Source organism: Sapajus apella, unplaced genomic scaffold (genome assembly GCF_009761245.1).
Source record: "Sapajus apella isolate SASKATOON/1434 unplaced genomic scaffold, GSC_monkey_1.0 scaffold29, whole genome shotgun sequence".
Taxonomy (NCBI): domain Eukaryota; kingdom Metazoa; phylum Chordata; class Mammalia; order Primates; family Cebidae; genus Sapajus; species Sapajus apella.
Genome location: NW_022436969.1, coordinates 25,267,054 through 25,286,195, shown reverse-complemented (window position 1 = coordinate 25,286,195; position 19,142 = coordinate 25,267,054). Strand labels below are relative to the sequence as shown.

The 19,142-nt window shown below is 44.1% G+C and overlaps 1 pseudogene; it reads right to left on the bottom strand.

The window, feature by feature from the left end:
* Positions 1-6,633: 6,633 nt before the first annotated feature.
* On the bottom strand, positions 6,634-7,902 carry LOC116561328 (annotated as a pseudogene).
* Between the last annotated feature and the right edge of the window lie 11,240 nt (positions 7,903-19,142).

The window sequence follows — 19,142 nt, the reverse complement described above, 5'->3', positions numbered from 1 at the left end:
ATCACTTGGACTCAGAAGGTGGATGTTGCGGTGAGACAAGATCATGCCACTGCACTCTAGTGTGGGTGACAGAGCAAGACTCCATCTTAAAACAAACAAACCAACCAACCACTGGCAACACAGAGCTTATTAGAAATGTCATTCCCATACTTTAACAAATAGTATATTGTTAGCATCTATTACTTAGAACCACAAGTAAAATGGAATACATTAAAGTTTATGACAAATTAACACTTCGTTCAATGCACAATACTTTTAACACATTAAAAATGACTTTGTTTAATGAAAATTTGAGTTCACACATAATCTTTAAACTTCTTAAAAATTTATTGCATTTTATTACATACAGGTACAACTGATAAAATAATTTACTAGTAACATGCAAAGGTTTTTCTTTTACTAGAATTCAGAATATTGCTCTTAACACCCACCACATACAACACGAAAACAATGTTATAAGTCAACCACAAAGAGCCTCTCCATTTAGATTTTTGTTATGCATCTTACAATTTAATGTCCTTACTGTTCCGTAGAAAAGTTCCTGTATAATGCACCCGTAATAAAAAACAATCTCTCATATCTCTGATGCAATAATTGTTCAAATACTTTCACATAAACAATGAGAAGAAAAAATCAACATGAAGTAACTGGAGACTTGAGTTACATTAGTATTTGCTTTTTGGAAAATCTATAATTTTTTACAGAAAAAGAAGCATACCTCGAATGTAACAATAAATCTCAAAAAAAAAAACAAAAACAAAAACAAAACTCTGCTTCTTTAAAATGTATATAGTGTTAGCTTTGGATCTTTTTATACTCAACACTCTAATTGAGTGTAATGCCTGAAGTTGCAGTGCCTTCATTCTTTCTACTGTGACTCCTCAAATGTATATATAGGTATAAATGGGTGTTTTCTAAACTGTAGTTTTGAACAAATGTTTTTGCACATTCATTTTATTTTTAGGTTTTTCTCTGCAATATAAATTCCCTAATGTTCAACAAAGTTTGAGCATCTGCTTTAGGGTTTTCCCTTAATATAAAATGTGTGAAATAAAATCTGTAATGCAAATATAGGCACCACAATTCTCTTTATGTTTGTAATGTTTGCCTTCAGAGTAAATAGTCTTTACTTTAAAGGCGTATATTTTCTGAAAGGTCATTTTACAGTAATCACATTTATAATTTTTTTTTCTTAGACAGAATCTTGCTCTGTCACCCAGGCTGCAGTGTATTGACTCAATCCTGGCTCACTGCAACCTCTGCCTCTTGGATTCAAGAAATTTTCCTGCCTCAGTCTCCCTTATAGCTGGGCTTATAGGTGCACACCATTGCACCTTGCTAATTTGTGTATCTTTTAGTAGAGACAGTGTTTCACCTTGTTGGTCACGATGGTCTTGATCCATTGGCCTCATGAATTACCCGCCTAGGCCTCCCAAGGAGCTGGAACTACAGGCGTAAGGGCTGGACTTTGCCACATTGTTCATATTTGTAGAGTTTCTCTCCAGTATGAATTCTCTTATAATTAGAAGACCTGAAGACCACTTAAAAGCTTTGTCACATTCTTTTTTTATATATATACATAGAATTTTATTCTGCACTGCTATAACAATTTCATTATAGACCAAGGGAGAAAAAGAAAAAAAGGATAAAACCACCACACTGAGTAAATTACTAAAGCTTTTCTACTTTGCAACGGGATTTTCCATCTGATAGATTTATTGTTACATCCTCTTCAAAACAGACAAAATGCTTACCATATTTTAAAGATTATAGAGGTTGCCACTGAAAGAAACGTTTTACACATTCACTGTACATCAAGGTTGAAAAACTGTCCTGCATGAAAAATATACTTAGAAATCATGAATAAATGAAAAAAGAAAACGTTATTGTGTCTAAGGAAAGATTAAAGTCATAAGATGCCATCTAAATGTGGATACTCATTCTTTGTGGAGTCGCTAAGATGTAGGAATTTCTTGCATCTGCCCTTTTCACTCATTATACCGTGTGTATTGTTTTTCCCCACAGCATTCATTAAGGCAAACAAATACTTTTCTGAAGAGGTCCTAAGGAGATTGTAGACAATGCAAACTTTCAGCATTAAAACATGTTAACATATACAAAGTCTTTAGTAATACACATTAAGCATATTTTTCTTGGACTAGTGACAAGAAAAGATGAACATGCTTGTTAACAATGTCAAAAAGTTTAAAATTCAGTGTCCAAGCAATTCCTAACAATGCTTCTGTAGCTTTCAGGTCTAAACAGTATAGAATTTATGCAAATGCATTAAAGAATTCAATCTTGGCAAATTACACCCAAGCAGGTTATTAAACTATATATGCAGAAAGTGAATGATAAATACAGAATTAAAAGAATCTGTTTGTTTTTTCATAGCCTTGAAAATTGACAAATTTTTTGAGGACAGTTCTATAATATTAAACATTAGGTAACCACAGGTGTTGGGAAACCTAACTACACAAACAAATTTCAAATACTCAAGATGACTTTGTAGTGTTTCATACAATTCAGTTCATAGTTAAGGGCACAAGACAACATTTAACAAAAATAATCACATCAATTGACCTAGAAATCAAATGCAAATTGATATGTATACAATCTCCAAATCTGTCCTTTAAATGAACATTAACCATTTATTCAAAGTTATACAAGAATTTGAAGAATTAAAATCTTCTGTGACATAAAGTCATTTCAAATAGTTTCATGTCTTAGCTGAGCAGGAGGAGAGAGGGTGAGAGAATAAGCGAGTAGGCCCCATTGGGCAGCTAGACAATAATTATAATGTAGATTGATTTGTATAATAAAATACAGTTTGAAAGATTTTGATACAGGGAGCACAGTCTGTTGAAGATTTTTAAAATGTATTTTTCTAGATTAACTGCTGTAAATGAAACATCTAATAAAACTATAAGAGGTTTAGAGATTTTTCCATTGGAAATGTACATTTTGGTTTTTAATTTTTTTGTTTTTGCATTCACTGGCATACTCTTATACTCATTTTTAAAAATCAACTGAATCCAGTATTCCCTGCAGCAAATACATCCTTATCATTTCATATCTTTTCTCGTCTCTTCCATGCCACCATTTCTCTGCCCCCATGTACAGTTTTTATTTCTTCATCAATGTTTGAAAGCGAGTGATTTGTGTGTGACTAGGATTTTTTCTTAGGAATGCATTTATAATTTACAGATTGCCTTCCTTGGAAACAAGTATTTTTTTTTTTGTATGATCTGTCTATCAACCCCTCACCTGAATTTTGTGGTAGTAATCCTGCATTTGTTGTTGTGAGTGTGTTAAATTGATAATAAACCAAACTACTTGATAGCTAAAGCAGATTGTTTGGGGTGGGGAGAAAAGCCCTAAATCAGAATGTTTATATTTGCCTAAAGATGTCCTTAATAACACAATATGCTTTAGATCTTGCTTATATAGTGATTGTATACCAGGAAAACAATTAGATTCAAATCAATGATGTTCTTGCTCCTGGTGTTCATGAGCATATATCAAAGATTAAAATTGTCCTGTGTTTCTTGTGTCAAGGTGTGTGTGTGTGTGTGTGTGTGTGTGTGTGTGTGTGTGTGAAGTCTTAAATGTTTTATTTGTCTACAGCTAATCTGTTTATTTTAATATTGTATGTACAGTGAGATTAATGTCTCGTGTTTTCATCCTTTGTGAATTAAAAGTTCTCACTTGTTTTTGTAATAACAAAACCAGTAATATTTTCCTGTCTTGACAGCTTTGTTTTATAGTAGAAAATATATTAAAAGCTGAAATAAATTATCAGTGGAATTTTAAAAAAAAATTTTTGTGGTTTTTCTGCTCTCTTTAGAGCTTTACTCTGTTGAAGTGATTCTCAGCTGAATATTATGTCTGTTGTAACTTTGATAAGCATTCCACTTTTGTTATTTATTGGTGGTATCTTTTTTAAATGTGTTAAATCTTGTGATTATTTAAATAAAGTACCATGGTAATTAAAAGTGACAAAGTGTATGAGAATTCCTTGCATAACAGATTAAAGAATTTGTAAACAGGGCAAATTTGCTGTAACAAAACACTTGGTCTAGGAGATGCCAGTATTTTACTCCTTAGAAGTACACTCATGATTTTAAAAAATGATGAAATGGATCAAAAACTATACTTTAAAATCCAAACACTCAAAACTGAAAGTTTTCTTCTACCAGCTTTTCTTCTAGGTCCTAAAAATATTAAGGGTTCCCAATATGGAATAAAATGCAAGCCAATGTTATGTGATAAAACACACATTTAAGCTCCACAGAAATTAGTTTGAAAGAGATTTCTGAAAAATTAAGAAGGGAAACTTTCAAATGGTTATACAGGAGTCTGCTCAGTTTCCTGGCCATTCACACAGGATTAATGCTGTACTTTAAATTAGAGCAACAAACTTGACTGTCTGTCCATGTATATAGGTAAGGGACAAAGGGCTTCTGCATTCCACTCCACTGCCTGGTGGGGTGTTGAGCAGGAAGGCCTTTCTTGCACAACCACCTCCACTTCAGTTCAGCTCTTTCATGTCTCCACCAGGAGGACACAGTTTCTTCCTGCACAGATCACATGGGTTGGTGAATCTTATTCACGAAAAACAGCTCATGGTACTGGTAATTTGGGAAGTTTTATTTACTGGAAATTTTCTTTCAAGGGAGTTTTTCTGCAAGACCAAGCAATTTATGTATTTTTTTGTCTGTGGTAAATTGCAATTTACATTGGCACAAAAAACACATGGTGACTAATCTACTTTGCTCTAGGGCAGTTAAAGAAAATGTTTTATCCTCACAAATCCAGTTAAGCCTTCATTTTATTTCTAAATGTTTAAGGAATGTCTAGTCTACATATTTTAAAAATCAAAGCAGTTAAATTATATAAACGTTATTTACATTAGTTTATAAAAATAGATTTGAGTTTAGAAAAAGTTGAACAACTAGTAAATTTTACTTCAGTTATTAGGTATAATGAATTCCCTGATTTTTCAACGCTGACCCTGTTTCCTTGGTTAACAATGTTAAGTTAGGCCTTACAGAAAAAAAATGTAAGGAGTCCTTTATCTGTCTCCAACTAGGTAAGTTACTTACTAAAAGAAATTAAGTCTTGATACCATTGACAGCTTAAAAAGTAACCACCTAAACATTCTGGAAACTCTGATCATCATAACCTTGTTACTACAGTCTGTTAGTTTGCACTATTAAAACTAATTGGTCTGGAGAAAACCTACCTGCAGTTGTATGAGGCTGTTACTGGAGTAGCAGATGTTAGCTGAATTAACATACTTGGAACCAACTGAAAAACTCATATAAAATGCTAAAAATCCAATAAAATCAAAGCAACTAAATGACATTAGGAAAATAACTTTCTAAAGGTGGCATTGTTTTTTAAGTTTGCTATTTTGTTTTCATATTTGGGCAAAACTTTGTAGCATAGCATTCCCTTATGCATGGTTCTCAAATGCACTGGGAGAGGAGAAAATAAGGAAAAAGTAGTATCTTGGTTTCTTTTGCTGTCAAAAACTACATTTATTCCATTTAAAGAACTATTATTCTGAGACTGTCCTTCTATAAAAAAAAATGGTGATAATACAGTGATTTATTCAGATTACTTGGAAAGGTAAATTGGCAACCCTACAGTCCCCCAAATTTTTGGAAATATTGCTACTCCTCCATGAAATACAAAAGTCTGGGAATCACTGCCATGTAAAAGTCTAGTTTTGCAGGCTGTTAACAAATGTTATGTGGGAAAAAGTTTCTGTGGCCAAACGTCTGGGAAATGACAGTACAGAATTTCACATAGTCATGTGCATCAATGGCAAACATGCTTCCATCCCCCCAAGTTTTTCTTTTTCTTGAGCTCCATAGTATATATATTTTTTCTCATTAAGTTTCAAAACCAATAACGGTTTCTCTTTGAAGCAAATATACACTAAAATAAAGTGTCTGTACAGTCAAGGGCTCTGAGTCCTGGCTTGCCCCTTGTCCCTGAGCCTCCCTGGCCAAACCCAAAAATAAATATAGTGTTATTGCTCTGCAGGGCATAGAGGCAGTGCTCTCCTACCCCCTGAGGAGGTGGGTGGAAGCTGATGGGGAAGACTTGGCAGCTCCAGGGGTCCAGGGGCTGGAACCTGTTTGGAGTTATTGCTTCAAGGAGTGCACTAATGCCCAATGCAAATGATGAGAAGAGGATAGAAGGGGGTAGGGGCCTTTGCTCTCCAAATCCTGCTCTGCTCTGGAGAGAGGGTAGGATTAAGCAGCAGCAAAAGCATCACTCACTGGGAGGCTGTGGCCTCCATCCCCTTCCCTCCCTAAGATAGGCTTCTGGCTCCCACACATCCCCTGCAGCCCCCAATGGCTTCCAATAGACCCCCTAGACTCTTGGCAGCTTGCAAGGGGCAGCATTGTGCCCAGAGCCTGGACACAATGTTCCCAGCTTCTGACATCCCCTAGGAAGGGGGCAGAGGGGGTGTGGGGCCTCCTCCCAGGGGCTGATGGCATTGCTCTGGCCCTGCCAGCAGGCTGTGGCACTGCCAGACCCCAACTCCGCCCCAGCCCTTGGGGCTGGCCCCATGCTGGGCAGGTCCTGCCAGAATGCCCACCAGTTCCACCTCTTGCCTCAGTCCATCATGGCCTTGAGCATCTCCAAGAACAGCTTGTGCATGGGTGCCTTGCTCTCCAGCTTCACCCTATGGAGATAGGCCCGCTGTCTGGCAGAGGAATGGTAGCAAGAGCAGCAGCCTGCCTGCCCACTGCCACTCAGCACTCCCTCTGGGGCCAGCCCGGCCACTTCGTACTCCAGCAGGGCCATGTACAGGGCTTCTTGAAGCCGTTCCACAGCCTCGGCATCTTTGATGTGCACAGTCAGAATTGGCAAGGACCAGGGCCTTCAGGAGGATGTATTCCTCTAACTCCAGCCAGAGGCCCTGCAGTCACCACACCAGCTGCAGCAGGGCAGCCCCAAGTTTCCCCAGGCCAGCTGCCTGAGTCTCCTCTTCATCCAGGACTAAGTCCTCACAAAGGTCAGCTCATCCTGCCATGACAGTGAGCGCTGGGTCACACCCAGCACCAGCATCTCCATCCACACGCTCTGCAGTACTGACAGCTGATCAGACAGTGACAGCGATGAGAAGCCTGGGATGCTCTTGGCCCAGCTGATGGTGACCACAATCTCTCAATCAAAGAGGTGTCAGAGGGTAGCCATGGCTGGGAGGTACCCATCAGGGCCTGTGGGGTCAGCCATGGCATAGAGCTTCTCAGGCTCAACCACCAGCAGACGAGACACCAGTGCATTCACTGGGGCTGCCTTCCAAGTTCCTCCAGCTACTGCTAAGGGCCCAGCAGGGAAGGGGCCTGGGAAGGGCAGCGGGTCTACCTCTGGCCCCTGCTTGTACTTCTGCTGCCCACCCCAGACATGGTCCAGGTGCACTCCCTCATTGAGCATGCCCACCCACAGGCACTTGGTGAAGCGGCAGGCCTGGCAGGCCTTGCCTCTCTGCTTGGTGATCTCACACTCATTGGAAGCCAGGCAGCTGTACTCGACGCTCCCCTGGATGGTCCTCTCAAAGAAGGCTTTGCAGGCCTCACAGGATGCCACAGCATAGTGGTAGCCGGAGGCCACGTCCCCATAGGCCAGGCAGAGGCGCTTGGGCAGGGAGCTGAACACCAACTTCCCACCACCCTGCTAGACAGGCCCAGCCCCTTCCCCATCCTCCTCTTCCTTATGGCCTGGGAGGCAGGGGGTGGGAGCTGAACCAGGGGGCAGGGCCACAGGAGGCTCAGTCCCCATCTCTGAGGAACCCTTTGGACTGTTGAGGCTGGCCAGCCCTGCCTTGATGTAGAGAGGCTCAATGCCCACCACCTGGCTAGACATGTCACTGGTCACCTCGGACTCCCGCAGGCATGGGGGCCGAGGGGCAGGGAATGCTGGAGTGAGCTGGGGGCTGCAGGCAGCCCCTTCTCTGCCGCCTCCCCTCAGTGGTGCCACCCCACCACGCGGCATCCCCTTGGCGGTGCTGCCGGCTGCTTGTAGGACACAAAAGGACATTGTGGCTGCTTCCTACTCTGCTTCCTCCAGCTGACCCATGTCCTTGTGCTCCCACAGCACCTCCATCACCATGTGGCATGTGATTCTGTAGTTGCCATCCAGGCCTGTAACCTCCATAGCATTGGTCAACATTCTTGTTAGTCTCAGATGGACGGGTGATGCACTTGACCCTGAGGTCATCAGGTACCAGGCCTGCCAGCCACCACTGGTGCTGGAGCCATAGCTGCAGCCCAGTCGCGACTTGCAGGCAGCAAGTGACTGGACACCCCAGACGAGGACCGATCCCCCAGCAGCGTGGATACTAGGTCCAGACGCCCAGGTGACAAAGTCAGGCCACCGGCCGCACTAGCAGCCACTCAGTCTCATCCTGTGGATGCAGAGTGCTCAGCTCCAGGGCCCAGGATCCCGAGGGTTGTCCGAGAGAAGTGAACCCTCAGGTAAGGCAGGCTGTGCACTCTGTGACTCTGACACCATGCAAGGGAAGCTCACTATCCCCCACCAGTGCCAGATGTGCAGCTGGAAACTGCACGTCGGGCTGGGCCATGGTGATGGCGGGTGGGGGAAGGAGCACCCTGACTCTCCCTGCCTCTCCCGTGACCTGACACTAGCCACACAGACTGCAGGGCCAGAGCCTCAGTGCTGATGCCCAGCCATCACGAAGCCATTCCAAATTTCTGCGCTACAGGCATGAGCCACTGTGCCCAGCCCTATCGTTTTCTTTTTTCTGTTTTTATTTTGAGATTAGGTCTTGCTCTGTTAACCAGGCTGGAGTGCTGTGGTGTAGCTATGGCTTGCTACAGCCTCAACCTTTTCTGCTCAAGCGATCCTCCCACCTCAGCCTCTTGAGTAGCTGGGATCACAGGTGCACACCAACATGCCTAGCTAATTGTTTGTTTTGGGTAGAGATGAAGTTTTGCCATGTTTCCCACTCTGGTCTCAAACTTTTGAACTCAATTGATCTGCCTACTTTGGCCTTTTAAAATGCAGTTTTACAGGCGTGAGCCACTGTGCCCAGCCTTTTCTTTTCTTTCTTTTTTTTTTTTTGTATTCGCTTTTTTACCCAGGCTGGAATGCAGTGACTTGATCACAGCTTGTTGCAGCCTCAACCTCCTGGGCTCAAGTGATCCTTCCACTACAGCCTCTTGAATAGCTGGGACAACAGGTGCACACCGCCATGCCTGGTTAACTTTTTGGATTTTTGATAGAGATGAGGTTTTGCTATGGTGCCTAATCTAGTCTTGATCTCCTGTATTCAAGTGACCTGCCCTCCTCAGCCTCCCAAAATGCTGGGTTATAGGCATGAGCCACTGTGCCAAGCCTGTTTTACTTTTTCCTTTTTTTTTTTTTGGTGGGGGGATGAGATCTCACTCTGTTACCCAGGCTGGAGTGCAGTGGTGTGATTATAGCTTGCTGCAGCCTCAACCTCCAGGAATCAAGAGATCCTCCCATCTCAACCTCTTGAATAGCTGTGACAACAGATGCACACCACCTCACCTGACTAATTTTTTGTAGAGATGGGGTTTTGCCTTGTTACCCAGACTAGTTCCGCACTACTGAACTCAAGTAATCTCCTTATCTCAGCTTCCCAAAGTGCTGAGTTACAGGCATGAGCCACTGTGCCCAGTCATCCAGTCATTTCTATCTTTCTTTCTTTTCTTTCTTTTCTTTCTCTTTGTTTCTTTTCTTTCTTTCTCTCTTTCTTTCTCTTTGTTTCTTCTTTCTTTCTTTTTTCCTTCTTTCTTTCCTTTTTTCTTTTCTTGACTTCTTTCTTTCTTGCCTTCTTTCTCCTCTTCCTCCTACTTGTTTTTTTCTTCTTCTTTCTCTTTCTTTTTCTTTCTTTTTTCTTTCTCTCTCTCTCTCTTTCTTTCTTTCTTTCTTTCTTTCTTCTCTTTCCTTCTTTCTTTCTTCTCTTTCCTTTCCTTTTTATAAGGTCTCACTATTTTACACGGGCTGGAATGCAGTGTTGTAATCATGGCTTGCTAAAAGCTCAACCTCCTGGGCTCAAGTGAACATTACATACCAGCCTCTAGAATAGCTGGGACCACAGGTGGACACCACCATGCCTGGTTAATTTTTTGGATTTTTGGTAGAGATGAGGTTTTGCCATGTTGCCCAGTTTGGTCTTAAACTCCTGAATTCAAGTGCTGGGTTACAGATGTGAGTCACTATGCACAGCTCTTTTTTCTTTTCTTTTCTTTCTTTTTAAAACTATTTTGAAATTAGGTCTTGCTCTGTAACCCAGGCTGTTGTGCAATGGCATGATCATGGCTTGCTGCAGCCTCAACTGCCTTAGCTCAAGTGATACTCCCACCTCAGTCTCTTGAATAGTTGAGACCACAGGTGTACATCACCATGCCTGGGTAATTTTTTGTATTTATGGTAGAGAGAAGGTTTTGCCATGTTGCCCATTCTGGTGTCAAACTCCTGAACTCAGTTGATCTTCCTACCTCAGCCTCCCAAAATGCTGAACTACGGGTGTGAGACACTGTGCCCAGTCCTTTATTCTTTTATCTTTTTTTTTTTCTGGTGAGATTAGGTGTCACTCTGTTACCCAGGCTGGACTGCAGTGGCATGGTCACGGCTTGCTGTAGGCGCAACCTCCGAGGCTCAAGTGATCCTCCCACTGCAGCCTGTTGAATAGCTGAGACCACAGGTGCCCACCACCATGCCTGGCTAATTTCTTGCATAGACATGGTGTTTTGTATCTGTAATAGAGATGGGGTTTTAATAGAGATGGCGGTTTTTGTGATTAAGTCTTGCTCTGTTTATTCAGAAGTTTGAGCCTCTGTGCACAGACTGGTCTCAAACTTCTGAAGTTAAGTGATACACCCACCTTTGTCTCTCAAGTGCTGGGTATGGGTGTGAGCCACTGTGCCCAGCCATTTTCCTTCTCCTGCACCTTTTTCTTCTTCTTTTTAAATTAGATCTCATTCTTTTACCCAGGCTGGAGTGCAGTGGTAGGATAAGGACTTGCTGCAGCCTCAACCTCCTCGGCTCAAGTAATTCTCCCACCTCAGCCTCTTGAATAGCTGAGACCACAGGTTGATGCTAGGCTAAGTTTTCCTATTTTTGGTAGAGATGGGGTTTTGTCATGTTGCCCAGTCTTGTCTCAAACTCCTGAAGTCAAGTCATCTGCCCACTTCAACCTCCCAAAGTGCTGGGTTACAGGCATGAGCCTCTGTGCACAGCCTTTTTCCTTCTTTCTTCTTTCTTTCTTTTTTTTTTTCAGATTAGGTCTCACTCTTTATGTAGGCTGGAGTGATGCACATGATCACAACTTGCTGTAGCCTCAACTCCCTGGGCTCAAGTGATCCTCCCACCTCAGTTTCTTGACTACCTTGAACCACAGGTGTACACGACCACACATGGCTAATTTTTTGTATTTTTGGTAGAGATGGCGTTTTGTCATATTGCCCAGTTAAGTCTGAAACTCCTGAACTCAAGTAATCTGTCTGCTCACCTTGGCCTCCCAAATTGCTGGATAATAGGCCTGAGCAACTGTGCTCAGCATTTTATCTTCTTTCATATATGTGTGTGTGTGTGTGTGTGTGTGTGTGTGTGTGTGTGTGTGTGTGTGTGGAGAGAGAGAGAGATGAGATCTTGCTTTGTTACTTAAGCTGGAGTGCAGTGGTGTGGTCACGGCTTGCTGCAGCCTCAACAACCTGAGCTCAAGCGACCCTCCCACCTCAGTCTCTTCAGTAGCTTAAACCACAGGTGCACACCACCATGCCTGGCTATTTTTGCATATTTTTGGTAGAAATGAGGTTTGGCCATGTTGCCCAGTGTTGTCTCCAACTGCAGAACTTAAGTGATCTGCCCACCTCAGCCTCACAAATTTGTGGGTTACAGGCGTGAGCCACTGTGCCCAGCACTTTTTTTTTTGAGATTAGATCTTGTTCTGTTACCCAGGCTGGAGTGCAGTGGCGTGATCACCGCTTGCTGCAGACTCAACCTCCTGGGCTCAAGTGATCCTCCCACCTCAGCCTCTTTAATAGCTAGGACCACAGGTGTACACCACAACACCTGGTTATTTTTTGTATTTTTGGTGGAGATATAGTTTACTATGTTCCTCAGCCTTGTCTTGAGCTCCTGAAATCAAGTGATCTGCCCACCTCAGCCTTTCAAAGGGTTGAGTTACAGGCGTAAGCCACTGTGCCCAGCTATTTTTCTTTTTCTTTTGTATTTTGGTAAAATTTGGTTTTACTATGTTACCCAGCCAAATTTTTTGTATTATTGGTAGAGATGGAGTTTGGTCATGTTGCCCAGTCTTGTCTGAAACTGTTGAACTCACATGATATGCTTGCCTCAGCTTCCTAAAGTGCTGGTTCCAGGCCTGAGCCACTGTGCCCAGCAATTTTCCTCTCCTCTTCCTCCTCCTCCTCCTCCTCCTTCTCCTCCTCCTCCTCCTCCTCCTCCTTCTTCTTCTTCTTCTTCTTTTTCTTCTCCTCCTCCTCCTCCTCCTTCTTCTTCTTTCTTCTTTTTCTTCTCTTTCTTCTTCTTCTTCTTTTTTTTTGAGATTAGGTTTCTGTAACCCAGGCTGTTGTGCAGTGGTATGATCACCACTTTCTGCAGCCTCAATCTCCTGGGCTCAAGCGATCCTCCCACCTCAGCCTCTTGAATAGCGGGGACCACAGGTTCACACCACCACACCTGGTTTATTTTTTGTATTTTTGATAGAGATGGGGTTTTGCCATGTTGCCCAGTCTAATCTTGAACTCCTGAACACAGGTGATCTGCCCACCTTGGCCTCCCAAAGTGCCAAACTGTACCCAACTCTTTTCCTTTTTTCTTTTTGATGGTTACCCAGGTGTGGTGGATGTGAACCTGTGGTTTATGGTTACCCAGGTGTGGTGGTGTGCTGCTGTGGTTTCAATGATTCAAGAGGCTGAGGTGAGAGGATTGCTTGAGTCCAGAAAGTTGAGTCTGCAGCATGCACTCCAGCTTGGGTAATAGAGCAAGACCTAATCTTAAAAAAAGAAAAGAAAAAGAAAAACTGGGCACAGTGGCTCACACCTGTAACCCAACAGTTTGGGAGGCTGAGGTGGGCAGATCACTTGAGTTCAGGAGTTTAAAACCAGATTGGGCAACATGGCAAAACTTTATCTCTACAAAAAAAAAAAAAAAAAAAGTTAGCCAGGCATGATGGTGTGCACCTGTGGTCCAAGCTGTTCAGGAGGCTGATGTGGGAATATCACCTGAACCCAAGAGGCTTAGGCAGCAGGAAGCCATGACTGAGCCACTGCCCTCCAGCCAGGGCAACAGAAGGAGACCTAATCTCTAAACAAACAAACAAAAAAACAAACAAAACAGAAAAAAGAGGGCCAGCCACAGTGGCTCATGCCTGTAACCCAGCACTTTGGGAGGCATAGGTGGGCTGATTACTAGATTTCAGGAGTTCAAGATAAGACTGGGTAACATGGAAAAACCCAATATCTACCAAAAATATAAAAAATTAGCCAGGTGTGGTGATGTGCACCTGTGGTCCCAGTTGTTTAAGAGGCTGAGGCGGTAGGATCACTTGAACCCAGGAAGTTGAGGCTGCAGGAAGTCATGATCAAGCTACTGCACTCCAGACTGAGTAGAAGAGCAAGACATACTCTTATAAAAAGGAAGAAAAAGAAAAGAGGAAAATGGCTGGGCACAGTGGCTCCTGTCTGTAATACAGCAGGATGGATGGCTAAAGTGGGCAGATCACTTGAATTTTTGAATTCAACTGTTCAAGACCGGACTGGACAACATGGCAAAACCCCATCACTACCAAAAATGGAAAAAATGTGCAGCTGTATTACAGCTATTGAAGAGGCTGTGGTGGGAGGATGGCCTGGGCCCAGGAGGTTTCAGGTACCACAAACTGTGGCCACGCCACCGCACTCCAGCTTGAATAACAGAGCAAGACCTACTGTCAAAACAAAACAAACAAACACACAGAAAAAAATGGTTACACAATGGCTCACACCTGTAACATAGTATTTTGAAAGGCAGAGGTGGGCAGACCACTTAAATTCAGGAGTTTGAGGCCATACTGGGCAACATGGCAAAACCCCATCACTCCCAGAAATACAAAATATGACCCAGGCATGTTATGGTTCATGTGAGGGTCCCAGCTATTCAAGAGGGTGAGGAAGATCCCTTAAGTCCAGTAGTTTGTGGCTGCAGCAAACTGTGATCCCTCCACTGCATTCCAACAAGTAACAGAACAAGAGCTAATCTAAAAAAAAAAGAGACAGAAAGAAAGAGATGAAGAGAGAAAGAGAAAAAGGAAAGAAAAGGGAAAGGAAAGGAAGGGAATAAAAAGAAAGAAAGAAAGAAAGAAAGGAAAAAAAAAGAAAGAAAGAAAGAAAAGAAAGAAAGAAAGAAAGAAAGGAAGGAAGGAAAGAAGGAAGAAAGATAAAAGAAAGAGACCCTCATCTTTACCAAAAATACATAAATATTTGCTGGGTTACAATTGTGAGCCACTGTGCCCAGTTGATTTTTATTTCTGTTTCTTTTGTTTTGTTTTGTTCGAGATCAGGTCTCACTCTGTTACCCAGGCTGGAGTGCTGTGGCACAACCTCCTAGGCTCAAGTGATCCTCCCCACGTCAGTCTCTTGAATAGCTGAGACCACAGGTGCACACCACCACACCTGGCTAATTTTTTTGTATTTTTGGTAGAGATTGGGTTTTGCCATGTTTCCCAGTCTGGTCTCAAACTTGTGAACTCAAATGATCTGCCCATCTCAGCCTCCCAAACTGCTGGATTACAAGCATGAGCCACTGTGCCCAACCCATTTTTTGTCTTTTTTTTTTCCCCCCTGAGATCAGTTCTGGCTCTGTCACCAAGGCTGGAGTGGAGTGGTGTGATCCTGGCTTGATGCAGTCTCAACTTCCTCAGCTCACACGACCCTCCCACTGAGCCTCTTAAGTAGATGGTACCAAGTTGGACACCACCATGCCTGGCTAAGTTTTTGTATTTTTGATAGAGATGGGGCTTGACCATGTTTCTCATTCTGGTTTGGAACTCCTGAACTCAACTGTTCTACCCACCCGGGCCACAAAAAATACTGGGTTATAGGTGTGAGCCACTGTGCCAAGCCGTTTTATCTTCTCTCTCTCCCTTTTTTTTTCTGAGATCAGGTCTCGCTCTGTTACCCAGGCTGGAGTGCAGCAATATGATCACAGCTCGCTGCAGCCAACCCTTCAGGGCTCAAGGGATCCTCCCACCTCAGCCTCCTCAATACCTTGGACCACAGGTGCACATCACCACATCTTGCTAATTTTTTGTATTTTGGATAAAGATGAGGTTTTGTCATCTTGCTCAGTCTGGTCTCAAATTCCTGAAATCAAGTGATATGTGCACCTCAGCATCCCAAAATGCTGGGTTATAGGTGTGACCCACTGTGCCTAGCCCTAATTTCTTATTTTATTCCTTTTTTGATTTTTCATAGATTAGGTCTCACTCTGTAACCCAGGATGCTGTGCAGCAGCATAATCATAGCTTGCTGCAGCCTCAACCTCCTGGGCTCAAGTGATCCTCTTACCCCCGCCTCTTCAATAGATGGGACCACAGGTACACGCCACCACACCCGCCTGGATATTTTATTTTTTTGTACTTTTAGCAAAGATGGGGTTTTGCCATGCTGCCCAATCTGGTCTCCAACACCTGAACTCAAGTGACCCGCCCATCCTGACCTTTCAAAGTGCTGGTTTACAGGCGTGATCACAGTGCCCAGCCCTTTTTATCTATTTTTTTTTTTTTTTGGTTAGGTCACCCAGGCTGGAGTGCAGTGGTGTGACCACAGCTTGCTGTAGCATAACCTTCCTGGGCTCAAGTGCTCCAGGTATTCAGCTCCCTGAATATCTTGGATCACAGGCACACACCACCACACCTGGCTAATTTTTTGTATTTTTGGTGGAGATGGAGTTTTACCATGTTTGTCAGTCTGGTATTGAACTCCTGAACTCAAGCAATCTGCCTGCCTTGGCCTCCCAAAGTGCTGAATTACAGACGTGAGCCACCGTGCCAACCTTTTTCTTTTCTTTGTTTTTGTTTTAAGATTATTTCTTGCCTTATTACCCGGGTTTGATTGCCGTAATGTGGTCATAGCTGCTGCAGCCTCAACTTTTTTTTGGCTCAAGGGATCCTCCCACCTCAGACCTTTTAATAGTTGGGACCACAGGTGCACACCAAAACACCTGGTTAATTTTTTGTGTTTTTGCTAAAGATGGGGTTTTGCTATAGTGCCAAGTCTGATCTGCCCACCTTGGCCTCTCAAAGTGCTGGTTTATAGGCATGAGCCACAGTGCCAGCTTTTTTTTTTTTTTTTTTTTTTGAGATTAAGTCTTGCTCTGTTATCCAGGCTGGACTGTAGCCTCAACCTCCTGGGCTCAAGCTATTCTCCCTCCCCAGCCTTCTGAGTAATTGGGACCACAGGCATGTGTCAGCACACCAAGCTAATTTTTAAATATTGTGTAGAAACAAGGTCTCCTTATGTTTCCCAGGCCTCTTTCCAACTCCAGAGCTCAAGCAATTTTCCCACCTTGGCATTCTCAAAATCCTGGGATTTTGAGATGAGCCACCATGCCTAGCCCCAGTACTTGTCTATTAGAGGCCCTGAATTTAGTATCAGCAGCTCCTTACAGTTGATCCTTTGCAGTTCCACCATTCTAATAGTTCAAGTCCATGCCTGCTTTTCAGCCTCTTCTGCTCTGGGCAAGAGAAGAGGGTTTCTGGCTTCCACAACATGATTTGATTTGACACATTTAAGCCTGTCATTCCCTTTCTTCAGGGTGTCTAAAGAAATCAATGTAAGTCAGCAATTCCACAATCCTTATCATTGCAGTTGCTTCCATACTGTTCAAGTGCAAGCACAGTGTTCTTCAAATGTTAGCATGTCTAAGAATCATGTTGAGGGCTTGCTAAGACACACATTGATGCCTTCACTCCTAGAATCTCTGATTCAGTAAGTCTAAGGTGGTGTTTGAGAATTTGCATTTATAAATTGATATGAAATGCCAGCAGTACGGCTGCTGATGATCCAGGAACCAGATGTGGAGAACTTTGTTCTAGAGATACTGGGTCAGCAATGCCTGCCCTTCCATCTGTACCGTATCCCAATCCACACCAGGCCAGTGTCTAGTGACTGTATTGCTACCGCACACCAGCACATCACTACCCACTTGCCACCAGCAGGGGGCGCTGTTGCCATCTTATAGTGAGTTCCGGAATCCTGTCCTAAAAGGCTACTCTCTAGGGCTATTTTGCTTTTTGTTCCTTTAAAAAATTTTACTTTAAAAAAACTTTTTCTTTTATTATTAATATTTATTATTATTATTTTGAGATGGAGTTTCACCCAGGCTGGAGTGCAGTGGTGCGATCTCAGCTCACTGCAACCTCCGCCATCAGGTTCAAGTGATTCTCTTGCCTCACCCTCCTGAGTAGCTGGGATTACAGGCACGTGCCACCACACCTGGCTAATTTTTGATTTGTTTATTAGGGACAGGGGTTCACCATATTGGTCAGGCTGGTCTCAAAATGCTGACCTCTTAATCCTCCCACTTCAGCCCTCCAAAGTTCTGGAATTACAGGCATGGGCCACTGCACCTGGCCTTATTATTATTACCTTTTTGAGATAGAGTCTTGTTCTGTCGCCCAGGCTGGAGTGCAGTGGCACAATCTCGGTTCACTGCAACCTCCCCCTCTGAGGTTCAAGCAATTCTCCTGCCTCAGCCTCTGGAAGACTTGGCTGGGTCCCTGGGGTAGGGAGGAAACTGGAGGGCTCCTGCATGTGACTAAAGGGATGAAGAAGAGATGGGACTCTGAGCACTTTCTGACCCACCCAGCCCGAGGCCTGAAGTCAGCAAGGCAGGCTGCCGCTGGAGCACTGAGGCCTTGAATGCCACATGGAGAACTCAGAATGTGCAGAGGATGTGTAGGGTCTTGGGATCCCCCATTCTTTCCTCCCTGTTTTTCCTGTGAGCCTCAAGTTCTGTCCTGATCAAGGGTCCTGAGCCTCCAGACCTTCACAGCACTTCTCTGATGAGTAAGATAACAGGAGATTAAGGTCTGGATCTGGCAGGCACTTGCCAAGGGTCACACAAGGAGAGTAAGTCAGCAGGATGCCCTGCTGCCACTGGAGCTTGGGCTGGGAGGCAGGAAAGAGCAGTCCAGCTTGGCCCCCATCCCTGCAGCTGGGGAAGCCTACCCTGGAATGTACACAGGCAAAGTGCAGCACCCGCTGGCTCCATTGCCTGTGTGTCTAGGCAAATGTCCTCCTGGCTCAGCTGCCGAGTGACCTGCCTCTGCCCTGCTCCTCCCCTTGGGGGTCCCACCTTGCTGATTACAACCCCACACTCCAGGATGCTTTGAGGTTCCACACAGCTCCTCCTGGGGCCCTGGAGGAGGGACACAGGATGACCCTCAGTGTAGCCCCTCCTGCTGCCCCAGGGAACCAAGTGGGATGGAGCAGATGGGAATCCACAGCTCTGGACTGTCAGTGGAGAAGGGTCCCCTCTGTGCAGGGAGGCACGTGGAGGGTGCAGAGAGGGGCAGGACTCTACCATGGAACAGCAGGTGTAACTGAAGCTCGAATGCAGGCCTGACAAGGCTCCGGAGCTCAGAGGAGGAGGGGAATGCTGCCCTGGACTGGAGTCCCAGGGAGGTCCTGGCTGAAGGGGATGAAACTGGCTCATGACAGGAGGAATACCATTCACCCCTCTGGGCCCGACCCCCATCCTGTTCCAGACACTGTGGGTGTTTTAAAAATATTGTTGAAATAATTATCCATGTGAGGTCAGAATTTGCATTCAATTTATTTCAAGTAATAGGATGGGTTATTTCAGGTCTTGGGATGGCCTCTGATGAGAGGCTCGGGCAGGAGAAGAACAGTGTGAGAGAAAGCCCAGGTCTAGCCTGGCACACATTTAAATTCCAGACTTGTCAGCGCCTGACCCCACACTTACCACAGACTCAGCCCTGGTCCTGGCCACTCTCTGAGCCCTGGTCTTAGACATAGATGTAACACTCACCCTGGCCCACACAGAGCCCTGATCTCCAGTTCTTGATTGACTTTTCTGTGAAATTGTCCCTGGTCAGGAGAGGGTAT